The sequence below is a fragment of the Panthera pardus genome, unplaced genomic scaffold, assembly GCF_024362965.1.
Source record: "Panthera pardus isolate Hobbes unplaced genomic scaffold, ASM2436296v1 HiC_scaffold_8, whole genome shotgun sequence".
Taxonomy (NCBI): Eukaryota; Metazoa; Chordata; class Mammalia; order Carnivora; family Felidae; genus Panthera; species Panthera pardus.
The window spans coordinates 43,743,438-43,763,442 of NW_026527013.1; the positions used below are offsets into that span (position 1 = coordinate 43,743,438).

A 20,005-nucleotide genomic window follows, 5' to 3' on the forward strand; every position below is an offset into this window, starting at 1 on the left:
GCTAGGAAACACTCCAGAATTTAGTTAGAAGGACTGGCCAGTAGGTGTTGTTTACATAACCTCTAGGAGTGGTAACTATATTAATTCCTTAGGTTTAATGGTGTACAAATTCTTAAAATGTAGAGGAAATTATTCAAAATGTTTGTCGGCACAGTAATTCCTCATAACAGAGTCAAGCTGATTGCTAAGTGGACCATTCTTTCTTTAGGTGACTTCTGTTGATTAAAAGTGAGAATATTGGATGGATTTAAAAAAAAAAAAACAACAACTTTTTTTAGTGTTCTTTTAAAGGTGGAAGGAGAAACTCAAAGAAGACATTTTGCAAAGTTCCTAGTAATTTATCACCCTTGTATGTAAGAGGCCAATATGGACATTTTGTTTTCAATGCTTTTATTTGTCCATAATTTCAAAGTTTAATTGATTTGGCTTCTTACATTTGTATGATAAAGGGGCAGTGTCAGGAGAGTTTTGTAGTCTTTTGTTTTGTTTTGTTTTTTTGTAGATCTTTTTTGTAGATCTTTGTAAATATCAGGAGTATAATATACTTGCTGGAATAGAGCTCTTGGCAAAAGAATATAATTTTCCTCTCTAGCATGTGTCAAAGTCCTCCAATCAGTAAAAAGCAATAAATGAAAGAGAAGTTCAGAAATCAGACATGATGCTAATTTTCTATTGGCTGATATAAGAGTAAATTAAAGAAAGTCCTTAAAGTTTTCTAGGGATGAAAAGGTTACAGTTCCTCAAGTGTTCATACAAGGTAGTTTTTTTTTTAGGTTAATTTTGTTTTGAAGTATAAGATGAAGATGTTTTCTCTAGGAATTAATTTTAGCCAGTGAATTCTTAAACATGCTTAATTGTGAATCTGTACTGCTGACAGATAAACTAATTCAGACATTCCTCTCTCTAAGTTAACACAAAAGTGTGTATTCACAATTCTCCTAAAATTGACATCGTGGGTATACTACATATAATTTAAGTTGATATTTTGTGCAAACTGTGCCTCTTTGGTTTGTAGACAGAAGAATGAGGCTTTTATCTGCATCTTTCTGTCAAGATATAGGGAACTTTGGTGGGGAAGGAAAGCTTTTTGTTTGCTGACTTCCCTCTCCTTCCATCTTTGTCATAAGATGTTCAGAGAGATTATGTAATGACAGAAACAACTTTATTATAGAAAGAGGCTGGAATTTAAAAGGCAAAATCACCTTTTTTCCATGTGTAGTTCAACATAGAAAGCCAAATAGAAGTTTTCATATATTTACACAACACATACATCCCTTATCTGTGCAATACTTGAGACACTTCCTTTCACTATTAGTGACTTCTTTATGAGATAAAGGTAATGTTTTTCACAGAGAAGCATGGAACAACAACAACAAATCATTTTATGCCACTGAAATATCAAGATTCATAAATATATCTTTGGATGTTCTAAAATATTTTTTTCCATTCTCACAGTTTTAGCCACTGGATATTATTTATTTCGTGCTTTCATTTGTGTATGAAATCACCCCAGTTTATCCAAAAATTCTAGTTAACTTTGATCAATAATTTAACATATTTAATTACCAATATTAATATTACAATTAAATAAAATGTACTGTTAATAAACAATAATAAAGGTAATTTTAAAGCTTAATTAAATAACATTTCAGAGCACCAAAATTTGTTAATCTCACCTTTACAGATGATTGAAAATTATGATCTGTAAGTTAATTATTGCTCTTGTCTTATAAACATAGTTTTAAAGGCTTTTTTTCTCAGTGTTTTTTTTTTTTTTCTTTTAACACATGGTAGTCATAGAAGTTTGAGTCATATTTTAACTTGTTTTATTCCCATTGGTTGTGCTGTCTCCTAACATCTCAGATCTAGCAGACTTGGATCCTGACTTCTTTGTATATCCAGTGCCCAACTCACAGTAGACAGTGATTTTATTATATTAATTAATTTCAGAAATATTGACTGAATAATTATGGTGTGATTGATGCTATTCCAGGCATTGGGACATTTAATTCTGAAGAAGGCAGTATAGAGTCCTGCTATTGTGAATTTAAAATTTTAACATGTGCTCTTGAACTCAATTAAACATTCATATCTACAAATTAGATGGCAACACTGTTAATTTTATAACTTACTGAAGAAATGAGCATTAGAAATTAATATATTATCTAATTCCATGATAACTTTTTAAAATAAAATAACATGATACAGCAATAAACACCAAAAGACTACTTAAAAGAGCTAAGTATTTGCTCAGAATAATAATTATCCCTTGATAGTGATAGTGATGTATTATAGGTTATGCAAAAAAGTCATAATCTGCTTAAAAAAGAATGTATTAGCAAAAAGTAGCATTTCATAGTATATAAACGTTCACATAATTTTCTAATCACATGTCCCAACTCCTTTACCTGAATGTTACTCATTTTCATCAACTAAATGGTACTTACGGACTTACTGAAATGGTGAGATCTGTTCATAATTTGCAAACTACATCAAATTCTTAACTAACTTTGGGAAATTACTCTATATAGCAAGTGAGGAAAATAAAAAACAAACAGGATATCATTTATTTACTTATTTTTAATTATTTTTTTATCGAAGTAGAATTAACATACAATGTTTATTGGTTTCAGGTATATAACATACTGATTCAGTAATTACATACATTACTTAGTGCTCATCACAACAGCATAGACACCATCTGTCGCTCTACAATGTCTTTACAATATTACTGACTATATTCTCTAATCTGTACTTTTCATCTCTATGACTTACTTATTTTATAACTGGAAGTTTGTACTCTTAATCCCCTTTACCTTTTTCACCCAACCCCCTACCCATCTCCCCTCTAGGTATCACCAGATTGTCTCTGTATTTAAGAGTCTGTTTTGTGGTTTGCTTCTTTGTCCATTTGTTTTTTATATTCCATAGAAATTGAAATTGTAGTTGTCTTTCTCTGTCCAACTTATTTCACTTAGCATAATTCTCTGTAGGTCCATCCGTGTTGTCACAAATGGCAAGATCTCATTCTTTTTGTGTTTGTTTGCTTTTTGTTTTGTTTTGTCTTGGTCTCATTCTTTTTTTATGACTGAGTAATGTTTCACAGTGTGTGTATGTGTGTATGCATGTGTGCGTGTGTGTATCATGTCTTTTCCATTCATATATCAGTGGACAGTTGGGTTCCTTCTTTATCTTGGCTATTGTAAATAATGCTGTGATAAAAATAGGGGTTTTCATATCTTTTCAAATTTATGTTTTTGTTTTCTTTGAATAAATACACAATTGTATCAAATGGATCAAGAATATCATTTATTTTTCTTTTTTTCAGATTATAAAAGTTATATACCTTTATTATACAAAATTTGCAGACCGCAGCAAAATATACACATTAATATTGTCATTTCACTCAAGATATAGAATCCTTTCAGTCATTTTTTGTGCATGTGCATGCATGTATAAAATACAACATTGAGATGAATCTATATGTTCTATTTTATACTTGTTCTTGTAAATTAACCTGCTGTGAGCATTTTGAGTAATCATCAATATTCTCCTAAATCCGAGGGATGTTTCACCGGATGGGTGTCCATAAATTTTCTCAAACAAATAATGTATCATCAAGTATTTAGCTTTTTAGAACTATTTTCTACTTACGAAAAATGTTATGATGACTATATGCCTATACCTGAATATTTTTTCCTGAGTATTTTACATATGTCTCTGATTATTTTTTAAAAATAAATCCCTAGTATTAAAACTTCAGTGTTAAATAGTATGTGTTATTTTATTTCATATTTAAATGTTTATTTATTTATTTTTGGTGGGCGGCAGGGCAGAGAGAGAGGGAGAGAAATAATCCCAAGGAGGCTCCAAGCTGTCTGCACAGAGCCTGACGCAGGGTTCAAATTCATAAACCGTGAGATCATGACCTGAGCCAAAATCAGAAGTCAGATGCTTAACCAACTGAGCCACTCATGTGCTCCAATAGCATGTATTATTTTAAATATGTTAGCATGCATATTACTAAATTGTCCTTTGGAAAGACAGTTCCATCTGTGCTTCCAGGCACCTGAGTTCCCCTTGCCACACACTTGTAAACAGTACATATTATTAAAAAAATTTTTTAATGTTTATTTATTTTTGAAGGAGAGAGAGGCAGAGCATGAGTGGTGAGGAGCAGAGAGGGAGGGAGACACAATCTGAAGCAGGCTCCAGGCTCTGAGCTGTCAGCACAGAGCCTGACTTGGAGCTTGAACTCACAAACTGAGATCATGACCTGAGCCAAAATCAGTTAAGCATCTGACTGAGCCATCCAGGTGCCCCAACATTACATATTATTAATTTTGAGTACTCTCCTATTGGATTGGCAAAATAAACACACAAATAAACTATGTTCTAATATTGCTGTAAATAACCCTTTTTCCATAAATATGGTCTGAATATTTCATGCATGTTTGTATCTATTCCTTTTATTAAGGTCAGCCCATATCCTTTGCCCATTTTTCCATTGAGATTGTACATTTTTTCTCATGCTCAAGAAGTTCATCACACATCAAGGAGATCACCTTTAATTTTCATACATGTCTCAAACTTTTTTCCAAGTTTATAATATGACAGCATTTTAAGCACGAAACCTCATAAAATGTGTGAAATACTCCCTGAACCTCTGTTTGTATGTATATACATACATTTGGCTTCCAAAAATTCAAAGGACTACGTGAAAATTGAATGAGTTAATGTTTCCAAGTATGTTTTTTTAACTATAAGGGGGTGTACAATTACTGTTCTTAGTCTTAATATAATTAAATCCATATTTAACATAGATTGTGCATTAGATCGTAAAGTCTAAATGAATACATTTGAAGTGTACTAAGGAGAGGGATTATGTTTTCAAATTTACATAGGTCATGCACCTAGGTCACGGTCTAGCATGTGGTGGGTACTCAACACATGCTTGATTAATGAATGTAGATTCTACTAGAGAAACATAAAGTTAAATACATTTGTGCTTATTCCAAGTATACTATTACAGTGTCATCTAAATCTAATGGTGTACAAAATAAGTCATATTAAAATGATAATTAATGCTGAACTTAAATTTATGTCTCTGCCCTTGGCAACCACAGTAATCTAGTCCATGATGAAGCAATCAGAAAATTTAAGTAGTTATTTATTATAGAACTACAAATTGTATTTGACCTATCTTTGAAGTTGATGTATATTATGATCTTTCAGAGATTTGGCAGATCAGGACAATTCAGAAGTGCGCATAGGTATAGGAAATAGTTTTGAGGGTAAAGCTGTAACTGTAAACATTTCTGGATTTGGCAACAATTTATAAATTATAGAGAAATAGACTGTCAATGTGACGTGTATGATAATTTCTTATTCAGATAGCTAAAAGAATGTGAGATACATAACTTGGTTTTCCAGATGCTCAGAAGAAGAGCTTCTCATTTTTTTGTTAAACTGCATTTAACTTCATATAACTTATTGTGTTCATATATGATCCCATTTTATTTTGGAGGAAAATAATGATATGGGATATTTGGATTTGCCTAACAGTATTTTAGAAATACATTCTTTTGTTTGATTTAGACTGGAATATATTCACACTTTGTTTGGCATATTTAATAATAAGATAAAAGCCATCAAACAAACTTGTTTTATTTCTGGTTTAGAATCATGACATTTATAAATCGGGTTATGCTGCAGGAAAAAATAATCTCTAAATCTTTCTTTTCTTTCTTTCTTTTTTTTTTTAAACAGGAGCTCTTGCTCATTTTATCCAATGACTTATTTTCAGAAAGTGTCAGTATAATCTACTTTAAGCAGAGACAGCACAGACAACAAATGCAAAATCAAATATCAAGTATGCATGTTACTGAGTACACTTTCTACATATTGCATTTTGTTTTCCAGCTTTCTTTAGTTATAACTGGTATATAACATGTTATTTTAAGCTGTGAAATATATTTTGATATATGTATATTTTGCAAAATGATTATCATAATAAGGTTAGTTAATACATCCATCACCTCACATAGTCCTATTTTTTTTTTCTTTTTTTATAGTGAGAACTTCTAAGATCTACTCTCTTGGCAACTTTGAAATATACAATACAGTATTCTTAACTATAGTCACCTTGCAGGGCATTATATCCTCAGAACTTATTTATCTTATAACTGGAATTTAACCACTTCCCCCCATTTTCCCCACCTTCAACCTTACCCACTAGTTCATTCCCGGGTTTTGGCATTTAACTGCCACTGCAACACCCCAGAGATGATACATTTAACTGACTGAAACCAGACTTTGTGGGTGAGAAATAATGAATTGTTTTAACCACCAATTTTTTTTAAATTTTTTAAATCTTTATTTATTTTTGAGAGAGAGAGAGAGTGTGAGTGGGGGAAGGAACAGACAGAGAGGGAGACACAGAATCTGAAGCAGGCTTCAGGTTCTGAGCTGTCAGCACAGAGCCTTATGCGGGGCTTGAACTCACAAACCACGGGATCATGACCTGAGCTGAAGTCAGATGCTTAACTGACTGAACCCCTCAGCTTCCCCTTAACCACCAATTTTTGAGGTTTTTTGTCATGGAGCATTAAATAAGTAAAACAGTTACAATCACTTACAATCAAAATTTTTACAAGGAAAACATAATGCTATGAAGTATCTTCAAGCTTCCTATTTTTCACATTGCAGACCCCTAATCAATGCACCTTATTAAAAATATGCCAAGAGTTTCGGGGTGCCTGCGTGGCTCAGTCACTTAAGCGTCTGACTCTTGATTTCGGCTCAGGTCATGATCTCGGGGTTGGTGGGTTCAAGCCCGGCAACTGACAGTGCAGAACCTGCTTGGGATTCTTTCACTCCCTCTCTCTCTGCCCCTCCCCTGCTCTCACTCTCTTAAAATAAACAAACAAACTTTAAAAAATATATGTACCAAGAGTTTCGTGGCATATGCTTGTCTCTGAAAGCTATATGTGGTTAATTTTGGATTTTCAAATCCTTAAAAATTTTAAGTGCTATGAATGCAAGCCTTTTTTCCTACCTCCTTCTTTCCTAGGAAATTGACAGGAAATCTCTGTTGGATTCATATTCACCTTGATGTGTGTTATATGTGCAGAGTTGGTTAGAACTGGAACTTAGTCCAAAATATAAGACATGTGTGCTGTTTTTGGACATTGAGGTGAGCTGGAGGGAGAAGAGTAGAGCAGTTTCACAGATACCCATTTACTCAAGTCAGGAATATGGAGGACTTTCTCTTTTCATTCTCAAAAACCTTTATAATTATCGTAAGTGATTTTCTTAAATATACTTTGGTCTTGAATGTTATTTTATATCAGGTTGTAAATATTGTTGGTTAGGAGTCTACCCAAAGACTGTCACATATTTCTCTGGGCTTGTAGAACAATTTAGAAGTACAAAAAATAACCAAAAAAATTCTGTTTTTTTAAGTATAATTTCATTGTTACAATGTGTGTCACCATGTGGATTTCCGTTTTGTAGCATAATTATTTTGTTTTGCTAGCGTACATCATTGTGGTCACTAATGGTGATAATATTAAAACCACACTGATTTCCTCAAGCGTTATGATATTAGTAGGTAAGAGAAACTCGGTTGACCTGGTTAATAAGTAGGTACTTTTTCACATGAAAGCTAGAGAAATGACTATCATATATCTTATTTGCTTTACAATAATACTTATGGCATACCTATTTCCTTAAAATTTCCATTGTTCATTTGAAAACTAACTGTTAAATTGATTCACTTCTCTATATAATTATGATGTGACTGCATATTTATTCATAGCAAATTCAAGAACATTCATTTGCAGTTGCCATTCATGTAGATGTCAAAAATGCCACTTTTTATTGTGTATATTGTGAGAGGGCAAAATAAATAACCTTTCCTCTGCTTAAAATTAGATTGCTTTTTAAATATGTCATTAATCATATTTTAGACTTTAAAAGATCAAAATTAAATGGCCCAGAATTTAAAATTTTCCGGAGTAATAAACACTGAATAGTTTAGTAATGTTTGACCATGCTCCAGGTGAATTTCTGAAGATGGTACACTTTTCTGTTCTATAGACTTTCAGTTTTTATATTAGCTGCTAATGTGTATAATTATCATGATTTCAGAGTCGTGACCCCTGCGGCAGAGAAATATTTATAAGAGTTGTGGTCCAGCCACGTGAGAATAATAAGAAATACATATGGACTTAATTGAGCTGTGAGGAGTTTGCTGAACAAAGTTAGCTGTAACCGGGGTCAACGGTTGCAAAACTGACTCACAAGAAACTGTTTAAGAGTAACTAGGACCCACAAAATCCACCTCCATCTGAAGAGTTTAAATTTGAAATCTCCAGTTGTTATCATAAATATAATTATAATTAAGGTTCTGTGTGTCTATGTGAGTAATATGGCAGAAAATCACCCAAGATGTAAGTTAGCTCCCCGCACCTACATTTTGTCCTCAGATTTCTGCCCCCCACAAAGTTAAAATTCATTGGAGGTAGTAAAATTCCTTAGAGGATAAAAGTCTTTTAACATGGGATGTTTTTGAATGAAATATAGATGACAAATGAAACCCATGATACTAATACCTTTGAGTTAAGTTTAGGATTGAGTCTGTGCTAATTAGAACTGGTTTCTGTGTGTGGTGTGGTGGTGTGTGTGTGTGTATGTGTGTGTGTGTGTGTGTGTGTTTGTGTAGAATGCTTGTCATATTTAAAACTCTGAGGAGTCTCTGCCCAGTTAGACTTGTACCTTTGTAATTAAATATCAGACTTTAAAGGTAGCAGTTTAAATCAAAAAGTATTAAAAATGTGCTAATTTTTATTTTAAAAAGTTTTGAAATGTTTGAGAGAAGTTAAGATTTACTATTTTATGAGAGTAATATACAAGAATTAAATACTTAGGGTCTCCTGGGTGGCTAAGTTAATTGAGCGTCCGACTTCGGCTCAGGTCATGATCTTGCAGTCTGTGAGTTCGAGCCCCACATCCGGCCCTATGCTGACAGCTCTGAGCCTGGAGCCCGCTTCAGATTCTGTGTCTCCCCCTCTCTCTGCTCCTCTTCTGCTCATGCTCTGTCTCTCTCACTCTCAAAAATGAATAAATGTTAAAAAAAGAAGGGGAGAGCCAAAGCATAAGAGACTCTTAAAAACTGAGAACGAACTGAAGGTTGATGGAGGGTGGGAGGGAGGGGAGGGTGGGTGATGGGCATTGAGGAGGGCACCTTTTGGGATGAGCACTGGGTGTTGTATGGAAACCATTTTGACAATAAATTTCATATATTGAAAAAAAATAAATACTTAGAAGGATTTTCTTTGTTAGGGTCCTAGGGTTGATTGGCAAGACACCTAAAACAGTCAAGAAAACAAAATATTTCTGTTTTTATAAATATTTAAAATATTAAGGAAATTATAATAGTCTAAGTTATCAGTGAGCCTGATTGTTTACATATATTCAGTCTATTCAACTTCAAATAATTTAATATTAACCACGGCGAAAATGTAGGTTTTTAAAATTTTACTAACATTATAAAAAATATACCTGTGTAAATTAAGCTTAACATTTTAAAAGGAAAATAGCATTTCATGAAACTCTAATAATGTGGATATTAATTCATAGTGCCTGAGTTGTATGAAGACAGAGACTTGCCCAAGACTACAGAGTAGACACAGTCTCAGATTTTAAAATGCAAATCCAGTGGCTGTGGTTTCCCTATTCATTCTCAAAAAAAAAAAAAAAAAAAAAAAAAAGTTAGCTTTTTGTAGATGTGTGAAAAATTTTACAGTAAAATAATGTAATGTTCTGAAACAGTCTGTAACCTTTTATTGTTAATTTTCTTGTTTAAAACCTACTAAAGCCAGAAGAAAATAAAACCTACAGTATATTAAAAGAAGTCATACTACTGCAAAGAAGATATTATCTGCTATTGTTTTTTCTCTTCCTGGTTGAAAAAAAAAACTTATCTTCTTGGGTATGATTTTTAACTCTAAACAGAACCAGTAGTTCTGCTTCTGTTGACCTTTTAAAACAGTATATAGGTATTTTGAGTCTGTATATACACTATATTCTTATTTAGAATGCACAATAATTAATTTTATATTATTTATTGCCTCTTGAGCAGATTTGAAAAGAGGATCTGAGCAATAGCTACAAAAATGGCATCTTTTTTTATTCTCTTCCTTTTACCTGTTTTGATGATGATCCTGTGATAATCAATTAAGAGGGAAAGCAGTAAATTCATATATCTGTTTATATGCACACACATGCTTTGTATTTGTATACAGCCGTGTCGGCTTTTTGACAAAGGAAATACTGGCAGTTCCAAATTTTTTTAATGCTTCCTCTTCCTCTTTTCTTTTATATAACTTTTTACATATTTCATATATTTCTTCTCCCAATAGGTTTAGTTGCTTTCATGTGCAGGTGAATTTTAAGCTACTTATGGGTGGCATTTAAAAATTGTTGTATTATATCTGAGGACTTCTATTCAGCTGCTGTATTACTCTTGTATATTTTACATGGCCAAAAATGTACTAGACCAGTGTCCTTCTTCAGGAAAAGTGCTTTATGTTGTCTACATCTGATATTTACATCAGAGGCATTCAACAAAATCTTACAAAGAGATGGAGGAATCATCTTTTTAAATATTAATGTCAGAAGAGCAGAATTGCTTTTTGATTTAAGATATGTAAATATTCATTTTTATAAGTTTGACTTTAAAACATACACAACTCTGCTCAACAATAGAAGAACCTTTTTTTTTTAATTGAAAAAAACCACATAAAGCAGGTATACTATCATGGAGAAAGTAGGTACTTTCTATATCATTGTCAAAAAACAAAAATTGCTTCTTGATTTAGGATCCCATAAACTCATATGGAGGTGTGAGTGGCTGGAAGAAATCAATACCATCCATTGTTTCTTGGAGGGTGGACTATGCTCACATCCAGCTTCTGAACATTTCTAAAATAGTTTCTCTTGAAGACGGCAAATTTGGGGAAAATAAATTCCTTTTATAGATGAATCCTGCAGTAAGGTGACATATCTTATAATGACGCCGCTAAGATTTCACTTAATATTCAGCAGGCCTGAGGATTTCTCTATCTCCTACTCTAAATCAGTACTTGAGGAAAAAAATGATGAGCAGGTTGCCAGTGTTGTCAGGAGTGTGATTGAGATGAAGCCCGAATGGTGAGTGATGTGAATATAAGGCCTCCTGGATCCTGCCCCCAGCCTGCACCTGTTTTCACGACCCCTTCTTCATCTTTCAGTCATGAGAAGATCTGCGATTCTCATTGTAGAGATAGAATCTACCTTTCCCTTTCGGTTCAAGAGAAGAAGGAGCAGTGAAGAATTCACGCTGGCCGTCAAGCACATATAGATTTGAACACTGCTCTGCTGAAGTTGAAGCTAGTCGAACTGGGACATACTTTTTGACTTCTCTAGCTTCACCAGTTTTCTTACCTATAAAACTGGGAAATAATAGTAGCTCTTTCTCTTATGGTTGTTCAGAGGATTGATTGGCATTAATGAATCTAAAGGTTTAGCACAGTGCCTGACATATAGTAATTAGTGAGTTTCAAGTAGTATAGTTTCATTAGATTCATTATGGATAAAAAAATGTTGTAGATAGTGTAGGGAAAGTGGTAGCCCACTGAGGATATATAAGACACCCATGCAGCATTTGACTCATCTCTATCGCAAATGCCCGGTATTCTGTTCACATTAGTAATGATTCCCAAGTTTTTTACATGGACTAACACATTTATTCTCATAAAAACCCTAAGAGATAAGTGATACCATTCCATGTTTTACAGGTAAGTAAAATAAGGCCCAGAGGGCCAAAGAAAATTATTTACCCTCAAAGAGCCATTAAACAGTGGAGCCAAGGGGCACCTGGGTGGCTCAGTCCGTTGAGTATCTGACTCTTGATTTTGGCTCATGTCAGGATCCCATGGTTCATGAGATCGAGCCCTGTGTCAGGCTCTGCACTGACAGCATGGAGCCTGCTTGGGAGTCTCTCTCCCTACCACTCCCCCACTCTCTCTTGTGCTCTAAATAAATAAATAAATAAATAAATAAATAAACAAACATGGAGCCAGAATTTAAAACCAGGGTCTTTTGCCAAAATCAATGGGTTTTGCCAACTGGAAGCCAAGACACCCCAGAGCATCCCAGTGATCTCACAGAGGCATTACAGCATATAATTAAATGTTTCAAAGAAGCAGAGTAGTTACTCAATTTCTGTCAGTTACTGCATGAACTACTACTCTGAGGTTTGTTTCAGCACTATATTGTCTACTTTCCTTTCAATATCATATGTTTGTTGAAGCAGGGTCTCCAGCAGTTGCTTTGGTAAGAAGCATATACTGCATGACAGTCAATATGGAACAGGAAATAAGGCAGGACACTCTTATCCCAAGGTATGCGAAGTTGTGTTCTGCCTAACAGGAGCACACTTACCATAGGTAAAAGTGGTTATTTGTCAGTGGAATAAAAGTATTATTTTTCTTCCAAAATACACACATTATGATTTTTGAACAGGCTCCTAGGTTGTTAGAACATAAATTGTTTGAACTAAACTACTTTATAAATGGAAGTGTTAGTTATTTATTTTGGCCTAAGGATGCCAGAAGAAAATTACTGAGACACTAAGAGCAGCCTGATCAGAAAAAAGTGGTAGAACCTGTACACTGCATTGTTCCAGTGCCTCAGGGAAGCCCGTATTCGAAATTTAGGGATCAGTTCATTCAAAACTTAAAGCACCTATAATTTCTCAGGTACTTAGAAATACCTTTCTCAAGGAGTCCACAGTAAAATAGGGAAAACAGACACAAAGGTTTATGGAAGAGTGTGGTGTTAAGTGTCACAAGGACCAGCTCCTTCCAAGCAGGTCACATACAGATTTAGGATGGCCGTGGCATTGAAGAAAACAGGAGGGAATTTCACTGGGTAGAAGAGCAACCATAAAAAGAGGTAATGAGGGGTGCCTGGGTGGTTGTGTATCCTTGGTTATGTATCCGACTTCGACACGGGTCATGATCTCACAGTTTGTGAGTTTGAGCCCCGGGTCAGGCTTGGTGCTGACATCTCAGAGCCTGGAGCCTGCTTCAGATTCTGTGTCTCCCTCTGTCTCTGCCCCTCCCCTGCTTGTGCTCTCTCTCTCTCTCTCAAAAATAAATAAACATTAAATTATTTTTTAGAAGAAGAGATAAATGAATGATGAAGGTCAAAATGTGTAGCATTTATAAAATAATCAGTGTGGTTATAATGGAGCATTCACTAATTACCCTATCACTTATTAAATACTTATTAGTTCTCAGGCAGTACTTTTGGTACTGGGTTGTGAAGATGAAAGTCAGAGTGCCTTTCCTCAGGCTCTGATATCTCTTGGGGTTCCTGACAAGAAAACCGAGTTCAAGTGAATGGTAGGAGATGAGGTTGGAAGGGAAGCATAGGGCTGCAAGTACTATATCACTTTTAACTTCTAAAGAGGCAAGGGCTGTTTAGAATAATAAATAGAGGGTTAGATTACTTTGGATTAACTAGTAGCCAAATGCATGCACAAATATTGATATTATTCAAATTAGGTTCTTCTTAATGGGGAAAAAATGCCATATTTTTGTACTCTCCTGCTGAACAAATGAGAGGCATATGTATATTTTTCCAGAATCATGACTTATTCAGTTTATGGTCTAATTATTGGTTGAGAAGATAAGTAAATAACAAATTATCATATGAAAAATGTGAGCCTGGGAGTAATTAATGCAATAAAATAGATTGCTCAATATGTGTACAACTTCATTGTAAATTCTAGGAAAAGGGCTTGATTTCTGGAGAAAGATAATAACATTAAAAAATCTTAAGGGATTAAATTAAGAGATAATTAAAAATATTTGCAGGGTGCAGTAATCAAATTCAGTAAATAAATTCACTAACTCTGGCACAATGAGACTACTGAGTCTATGATGCCCTGATTGTCCTAGAGGTTTGGCCCAGGTGGTTAGGATGCAGTGACAACTCTCCTTTGTCAGCTGGTTAATCCTAGATAGTACTGTAGTTTTAGCCAGAGACGTCTATTAAGTTACCTATTGTCTTGGGTTGCACACAGCAATTCATGAATAATTACACCTACTGGTATGTTACTAAAACAAACTAGTCAAAAATCCCCACTTCCACAATGCGCTAGGAGAATCATCTTTCTAGGATATCTCTAGGTGGTATGGGCACACAGCTCGAACAAGCTTCTCCCCATGTAGAGTCACCGTTTATTTATTTGCCCATTCATTCAATATTTGAATGCTCACAGCCAGCCAGTATGATATCAGAAATGTTACAGAATTCAACCGAGAAAGAGATGGTTTCCAGGTGGAAAACTTGGTAAGAGTTCAAGAAGGTGGTGGCCTGAGATCCATGTACTAAAGAATAGACTCTTCAGTTATGTGTGGGCGTATGTATATTCACCATTCTAGTCACAGACTCTAGCAGGACAGGAGGGTATAAGTAAACTGCAAAGAGGGATGATTGCAATGGCAAGGTGAGTGATAGCATTAATTGAAGAGTTCTGTATTTGTATTCACCAGTGTGAGCCTCTTTCCTATCTAGCCATCACATAACTTGAATGCAGTTTGTTATTAGCTGTGACTTTATTCACCCGATGAATCAAGCCTTGGGGATGTTGAAAGCTGAGTTTCTGTGTGTTGCAGGAAGGGAGAGATGAAAAGAAGTAATGACATCCTCTTACTTTCTCCATTATTAATTTAATGTGGCCAGTGGTTATTAAGCACCTTCTATGTGCTAGCTCCTATGTGAAATTATGTGGCTATAAATTTAAGAAAAGAAAACTTTCCTGTTTCATAGGTCAACAGAAATACAGAGATCTGTAAAGAGTCATGATAAATGTAATCAATAAAAGAACATAAATGTAGACATAGTAAAATGTTGGCTCAGAAGAGGTAAAGAATAATTGCTATTGATGGCCAAGAAAGAAGACTTGGTGAAAAAGTTTTTTAATCTCAAGGTGTTCAGGAAAAAGATTTCTCACCCTCTGTGCTCCTTAAAAAGACTCACAAAAACTGGGAAGACAAGCGGCAGAAACAAAAATTCCATTGTTAATGAAACAGAGTCTGGTGTAACTCAAAAATACAGGAACACAAAGCAGGAGGCTACATAGTGAAAAGAAATACAAAGATGAAAAAAGTCACAGTGAAGTGCTTTGACAGAAAGAAAGCTGCAAGAGGTGAGTGAATGATATTGCAGATTCTCCTAAAAGGATCAGGAACGGAAGCCACCTTGGAGCATGAAAGTTGGTAGTAGCAGGGATGTTGAGACTGAAAATCAAGGCTTATTTGAAAGTCTTCAACGTGGGCTCCCAGGTATTCACCTTTTCCTGTCAGTGGGCTGTCTGTTGCTCTCTCTCTCTCTCTCTCTCTCTCTCTCTCTGTCTCTGTCTCTGTCTCTGTCTCTCTCTCTCTCTCTCACACACACACACACACACACACAGCCCATGGGAAATTGGAGGAATATTTGCAGAGGAACTGAGCTAGAGAGGTTGTAAACTTCCAGTCTTAGAAAATGAAATAGCATGAGATTACAGAGAGAAAACTGAGCGTTTAGTTGATCCTTCTGCAGAGAAATTAAAAGACTCCAATTATAGAGTCAGAAATACTCATGTTTAGGAATTTTTCAGTAAAGAATGGATAAAGTTGAAAAACCTAAGAATTAAGACCACAAGCCAATAAACCACATCCACAAATACAGATATATGAATGAACAGTTAGGATTACTAGACATTTGAGGAAGCCCTCTCAGTGTAAGAGGGTAAGGCCTACGACTAAATAATAACTATTAAAATGGCATTATAAAGAAAAAAAATAACCAAACTTCAAAAATATCACCAGTTGCTTAATAAAGATGATAAAAGCGGGACGCCTGGGTGGCCATACTCATTAGCAGTCTGAGTTCATCTCAGGTCGTGATCTCATGGTTCATGGGTTGAGCCCCACATCAGGCTCTAAGCTGACACCTCAGAGCTTGTAGCCTGCTTCAGATTCTGTGTCTCCCTCTATCTGTGCCCCTCCCCTACTCACGCTCTCTCTCTCTCTCAAAAACAAATAAATTTTTAAATTTTTAAAAAATCAAAGATGATAAAAGCTTTTTCATCCAAGGAAAGGAAGTTAAATAAAAAGACACCAACAATACAAGAATTACAAATAATTTTTAGAAGTTTAAATTATGATAGCTAAATAACAAAAATGACAACACAAAACTACATTCAGCACAGAGTTGTAATATTAAAGTTGAGGGAATTATCCAGAAAGGAAACTAGAAATAAAAATAAGTTGGTAAGAGTGCAATAAATAAGAAAGCTAATTCGGGGTGCCTGGGTGGCTCAGTCGGTTGAGCGGCCGACTTCGGCTCAGGTCATGATCTCACGGTCCATGGGTTCGAGCCCCGCGTCGGGCCCTGTGCTGACAGCTCAGGGCCTGGAGCCTGTTTCGGATTCTGTGTCTCCCTCTCTCTGACCCTCCCCCATTCATGCTCTGTCTCTCTCTGTCTCAAAAATAAATAAACGTTAAAAAAAAATTTAAAAAAAAGAAAGTTAATTAATGTATGAAGTTCAGCATCCTCGGGAATTTCTAAAACATAGACAAGATAAAAGAATAAAAAAGTAGAGGGGGAAAGAATATAAAACATATCATGACAAAAATAGCCCAATTGTAAAAAAAGTATAGGTCTTAGGATTCAAAGGACTCCCATATCCAACACAATGAATGCAGAGCCAATTCTTGACACAATAGGAATAGAACGAATATCCTAAGCAAATAAGAAGGTAAAATGCATTGGGGCGCCTGGGTGGCTTGCTTGGTTGGGGGTCCAATTTCAGCTCAGGTCATGATTTCACAGTTCTTGAGTTTGAGCCCCATGTTGGGCTCTGTGCTGACAGCTCTGAGCCTGGATCCTGCTTCGGATTCTGTGTCTCCCTCCTTCTCTGACCTTCCCCCATTCACGCTCTGTCTCTCTATGTCTCTCAGAAATGAGTAAACATTAAAATTTTTTTTTAATAAAAATAAATAAGTAAGAAGGTAAAATGAACACTTTTCCATACTCTAATTTGAAATTTACTCCCTGTAATCAGACCTTGGATGCAATGCTCCAAATACTCAGGAATAAACGAAGTCAAAGTCATGGAGCCTAAGAAACAGGAGAACCAATAAGAGAGATGAATAACAGCACTTCCACAAGCCTGGAGAAGAGCAAATGCATCTTGGAGCAACGTATGAAGGACTTCAAAGGAATAGCTCTAGGGAAGTGAACAGAGTGGACTGATTATTTGACAGGATGCACCAGGAAGACATTGTAGCGAAAGGGTTTTACAGACCTCTTGAAAAGCAAGGAAGATTCATTCATACATGTGAAGACATCAAAGGAAATAAAGCTGTGAAGAAATTATTAACTCTTAAAGAAACAGAGAATTGTTAAAAAAACAAAAAAAAAGAGAAGAAAATGTGATCATGTTATTTGGATCTGCTGTAGACAGTATTTGCGTAGTCATAACTGCTTGAACACTGAATATGGAGTTAAAGAAAAACTGAGATAGGATTATGCTTGGGAACCTTGGTGGTGGGATGAGGGGGTGGGCAATAGGGATGTAGGAGAGTCGTATTGTCACCTGTCATAACTGTAGGTCAATGGAGGATTCTGTCTTAGGAATCAAGTTGTTGTCATAACATGCATATTATTTAAAGATAGAGAGGTAAATTCCTGTGGAAAGAGTTTTAAGAGTGAAAGTAGATACTGGTACAGACGAGGGAGATCTGTGTTCCTTGTTATTATGCTCAGACTTCTAGCACTTTTGGCTTCTTATATCTGTGTGTGTTACTTGGATAAGGATATAAATAAATTTTAAAAATAAAAAGAAAGGATTTCTGATCGAGGTTTGGAATACTATTTGGTGTTTACAAGATTAGCAAGGACAGAAGAACATAGTAGCCAGAGAGATAAGGACGATTAAAAGCAAAGATCAGAAATAACAAGTCTGTCTGTGGAACTGCAATATGGCTGACAGTTAAGAGGCGGAGGTGCAATGTGGCCCAATGGTCAAAGTTCCAGGCCCTGGACTCTACTTCCTGTTGTTGTACTATGGCTACACAACTTGCATTGTGTCCTTGGCCAAGTTAGTTAGCCTGTCTAAGGTGCTGTATCGATTTCCACATTAGGAACTTTGGGACATTAATTAGTATTGTAGGAGACTAATCCATGTCCTGTCAGTATGCCTCTAAGGTTACCCACAGATCCCATTGGAGAAACCAAAGCTTCCCTTCTTCAAGTTCCTGTGTTACCCCTGCTTCCTTGTCTGAGAGCCTCCAGGAGTTTGCTCTTCAACACAGAAGGCAAACTGGAAGTGATGACCAGAAGTGCCAGGGATTTAATATTCTCAGATGAAGTAAAGGGATAGGTCAATAATACGCCACCTTTTCCATCCCTTCATGGAACAATACTGAAGTGCACACTGTGTGGTTCCTTACAGTGTCTGCAGAGGAACAGTGTGACATGTTATGAGGTTTTCTTCAGTCTCTGTCTTGCATTTCCCAGAATCTCACCTGTGCTTCCTATAATCACATCCCAGATAAGCAAGTCCTAGTGTCAGAGTCTGTGGTTGAGAAAAGCCAATATAAACAAATGTATATCCCATGTTTTCAGGAGGATTAAGTGATATAATCCATATGTGGCACAGCTAATTATTGACACTGCTCCAGGCACATAGTAATGTTTGCTAAATACTAATTGTTAATCCATTATTATTATCTTTATTGTTAAATGCCAGAATATGAAGGAAGTCTTTTGCACCTCATTTATCAACTTAGACGTGATTCTAAGGGTCAAAATAAGACTTTGGTAGAATAGAAATTAAATCTAGAAGACTTAATAGCTAACTAAATTTGTGGGTATGGGAGGGAAAGCTTGGGGCTTTGAGTTACTCCGAAATACTTGACTTGTATGGTTAATGGAATAGTCATGTCAATGAAAAAGAAGAGGAATGGAGAAAATGTAGTTTCATTTGAAATAAAATTCCCTGCTAAAAATAAGTAAACGTTTTAAAGAATGTATTTAGCAGGCTATTCTTGAGATAATTCAATATTTATTTGATAGAGGTTTCAGTGAAGAAAAATCAGGTGTGGTCAAAAATTGGGTGTCAGGTCAACCAAGGCCAAGACCAGGAGATCAGGGACCGTAAAGTCTTGCTTTCACAAATGCAGAAAATAAGCCCTTGTAGATAAATGACTTCTTGTCATTAATTTTTCCAACTCTTTCTCATTTATTATTCTGTTCTCTTTTTGAGGTTATGGTTGGTGGACAGGTGGTCAATATAGGTAGCATAATTGCTGAAAGGCTGAATATTTATTTATTTCCCAAACCAATCCAATTCATGTTGTTTTCCTCAGTTCAAGTACTGGCCACTTTGTCTTTCATACAGTCAGGTCTCTAATTCATAATTTAATGGAAATGATTTTGGCAACTCCAAGAGACATCTGAGAGTTACGTTTAGCATTTGTGTTATTAACGTTTTCTGCCAGACCGACGACCTTCGTGTTAATAAGATGGCTGCTTTCCAATTCCTCTGTAGAAAATGTCATTTCTCTTTCCCTGTTTTCTTTTATTTACAAATGTAATCTCTGATCCATAAATTTATAAGGTGAGAATGGTGAGTGGCTACTGTTTTATAGGATCATACATAAAGGGTAAAATTCACTGATCCATTTCAAATGTTTCCACCCACTTAGGGAATGATTTTGAAAAGAAGTCAGTGTGGCAGAAGTTAAAGAGGGGGCTGTTGGAGAGTGTGTAATAGGCTCTTTCAGATTCCCTCTTCCACATCATTGTAATACACATTTTTAAGCTAAGCTGTTAGTAAAGTGATGATTTCAGTTCTAAGTGTGTAGATATAGATCATAACATGACTGTCATTTTATTTATCCGT

At 35.4% G+C, this 20,005-nt stretch overlaps 1 protein-coding gene across 1 annotated transcript in view; it reads left to right on the forward strand.

The window, feature by feature from the left end:
• The window catches only part of LOC109254640 (contactin-6), a 282,077-nt gene that overhangs the window by 8,176 nt on the left and 253,896 nt on the right, over positions 1–20,005 (forward strand).